The sequence below is a fragment of the Arachis ipaensis genome, chromosome B1 (assembly GCF_059453495.1).
Source record: "Arachis ipaensis isolate K30076 ecotype BB chromosome B1, ASM5945349v1, whole genome shotgun sequence".
Lineage (NCBI taxonomy): Eukaryota > Viridiplantae > Streptophyta > Magnoliopsida > Fabales > Fabaceae > Arachis > Arachis ipaensis.
This window is the reverse complement of record NC_142436.1, coordinates 129,350,761-129,354,067: the sequence shown is the minus strand read 5'-3', so window position 1 is coordinate 129,354,067 and position 3,307 is coordinate 129,350,761. Positions and strand designations below refer to the sequence as shown.

The 3,307-nt window shown below is 34.0% G+C and overlaps 1 non-coding gene across 1 annotated transcript; it reads left to right on the top strand.

Moving 5' to 3' along the window:
* The first annotated feature begins 1,126 nt into the window (after window positions 1-1,126).
* LOC148578355 (small nucleolar RNA R71) lies at window positions 1,127-1,234 on the top strand. Its single transcript, XR_015904195.1, has one exon. It is a non-coding gene; the product is annotated as a small nucleolar RNA R71 (small nucleolar RNA).
* Window positions 1,235-3,307: the final 2,073 nt, after the last annotated feature.

The following is a 3,307-nucleotide window of genomic DNA, read 5'->3' as shown; positions in this document are numbered from 1 at the left end:
TGAACTTTCCAGGATCCTGTCTCTTCTGAGGTAACATCAGTTGATCCAGATCACTTAGTTCATTGATGAACAAGGGAGGTTCAACTTCCCAAGCATCAATGCCAAATAATTTGGCATTCAGCTTCATGATTGCACCAAGAAACTTGGCAGTTTGCTCTTCAGTAACATCCTCATTCTCTTCTGAAGAGGAATACTCATCAGAGCTCATGAAGGGTATAAGGAGGTTCAATGGAATCTCTATGGTCTCTAGATGAGCCTCAGAGTCCTTTGGTTCCCCAGAGGGAAGCTCCTTATTGATCACTGGACGTCCCTGGAGGTCTTCCTCCTTGGGATTCACGTCCTCTCCTCTCCTCACAGGTTCGGCCATGGCACTTATGTCAATGGCCTTGCACTCTCCTTTTGGGTTCTCTTCTGTATTACTTGGGAGAGTACTAGGAGGGATTTCAGTGATCCTTTTACTCAGCTGGCCTACTTGTGCTTCCAAATTTCTAATGGAAGACCTTGTTTCATTCATGAAACTTACAGTGGCCTTGGATAGATCAGAGACTAGATTTGCTAAATTAGAAGCATTTTGTTCAGAGTTCTCTGTCTGTTGCTGAGTTGATGATGGAAAAGGCTTGCTATTGCTAAACCTGTTTCTTCCACCATTATTAAAGCCTTGTTGGGGCTTTTGATCCTTCCATGAGAAATTTGGATGATTTCTCCATGTTGAGTTATAGGTGTTTCCATAAGGTTCACCTAAGTAATTTACCTCTGCTATTGCAGGGTTCTCAGGATCATAAGCTTCTTCTTCATGAGAAGCCTCTTGAGTACTGTTGGATGCAGCTTGCATTCCATGCAGACTCTGAGAAATCATATTGACTTGCTGAGTCAATATTTTATTCTGAGCCAATATGGCATTCAGAGTATCAACCTCAAGAACTCCCTTCTTCATAGGCATCCCATTACTCACAGGATTCCTTTCAGAAGTGTACATGAATTGGTTATTAGCAACCATGTCAATGAGTTCTTGAGCTTCTGCAGGCGTTTTCTTTAGGTGAATGGATCCACCTGCAGAAGTATCCAATGACATCTTAGATAACTCAGACAGACCATCATAGAATATATCCAGGATGGTCCATTCTGAAAGCATGTCAGAAGGACACTTTTTGGTCAACTGTTTGTATCTTTCCCAAGCTTCATAGAGAGATTCACCTTCTTTCTGTCTGAAGGTTTGAACATCAGCTCTAAGCTTGCTCAGCTTTTGAGGAGGAAAGTACTTGGCTAAGAAAGCCGTGACCAGCTTATCCCAAGAGTTCAGGCTGTATTTGGGTTGAGAATCCAACCATAATCTAGCTCTGTCTCTTACAGCAAAAGGGAAAAGCATGAGCCTGTAGACTTCAGGATTTACTCCATTAGTCTTAACAGTATCACATATCTGCAAGAATTCAGTTAAGAACTAAAAAGGATCTTCAGATGGAAGTCCATGAAACTTGCAGTTCTGCTGCATCAGAGAAACTAATTGAGGTTTAATCTCAAAGTTGTTTGCTCCAATGGCAGGAATGGAGATGCTTCTTCCATGTGAATTGGAATTAAGTGCAGTAAAGTCACCAAGCATCTTCCTTACATTATTATTATTTTCGGCTGCCATCTCCTCTGCCTGTTCGAAAATTTCTGAAAGGTTATCTCTGGATTGTTGTATTTTAGCTTCTCTTAATTTTCTCTTCAGAGTCCTTTCAGGTTCTGGATCTGCTTCCACAAGAATGTTCTTATCCTTGCTCTTGCTCATATGACAAAGAAGAAGGCACAGAAAAATAATAATAATAATAATAATAGAGATCCTTTATACCACAGTATAGGGATCCCTTTGTGAGTGGAAGAAAAGAGGGGGAGACAAAGAATGTGATGTAAAGGAAGAAATGCAACTGTACGAATGGAAGAGATGTGAGATGAGATGTTAGGATATGAATGAATAAATAGAATGAGATGGGGGAGGAGTAATTTTCGAAAATTATTTTGAAAAAGGGTTAGTGATTTTTGAAAATAGTTTTTGAAAATTGTTAGTATTTTTTTTCAAAATTTTTTTTTTGAAATAAAAACAATAAAAATAATTAGTTAATTAAAAAGAAATTTTTGAAAAAGAGGGGAGATATTTTCGAAAATTAGAGAGAGAGAGTTAGTTAGGTAGTTTTGAAAAAGTTAAGAAACAAACAAAAAGTTAGTTAGTTAGTTGAAACAAATTTTGAAAAGATAAGAAGTTAGGAGGTTAGGAAAGATATTTGAAAAGATATTTTTGAAAAAGATAAGATAAGAAGATATTTTTGAAAAGATATGATAAAATTAGTTTTGAAAAAGATTTGATTTTTAAAATCACAATTAATGACTTGATTCATAAGAAATCACAGGATATGATTCTAGAACTCAAAGTTTGAATCTTTCTTAACAAGCAAGTAACAAACTTCAAATTTTTGAACCAAAACATTAATTGTTTATGTTATTTTCGAAAATTTGGTATAAAAATAAGAAAAAGATTTTTGAAAAATATTTTTGGAATTTTCGAAAATAACTAAGAAATTTGAAAAAGATTTGATTTTTGAAAAAGATTTTGAAAAAGATAAGATTTTCAAATTGAAAATTTGATTTGACTTATGAGAAACAATTTGATTTTAAAAATTTTTGAAAAAGTCAATCCAAATTTTTGAATTTGATGAGAGAAAAGAGGAAAGATATTTTTTTGATTTTTTTTTTGAATTTTTATGATGCAAGAGAAAAACGCTAAAAAGATGCAATGCATGAAATTTTTAGATCAAAACAATGAATGCATGCAAGAATGCTATGAATGTCAAGATGAACACCAAGAACACTATGAATGTCAAGATGAACATCATAGACACAATTTTGAAAAATTTTTAATGCAAAGAAAACATGCAAGACACCAAACTTAGAATTCTTTAATGCTTACACACTAAGAATTCAAGAATGCATATGATAAACATGAAAAGACACAAAACAAAAAATCATCAAGATCAAACAAGAAGACTTACCAAGAACAACTTGAAGATCATGAAGAACACTATGAATGCATGAAATTTTCGAAAAATGCAAGATGCATATGCAATTGACACCAAACTTATGATATGACTCAAGACTCATACAAGAAACAGAAAATATTTTTTATTTTTATGATTTTCTAATTTTTTTGGATTTTTTTTTTCGAAAATTATATGAAAAAGAAAAAAATAAGGATTCCAAAATTTTTAATATGAATTCCAAGAATCTTGCCATGTTAGTCTGAAGCTTCAGTCCAGGAATTAGACATGGCTCACTA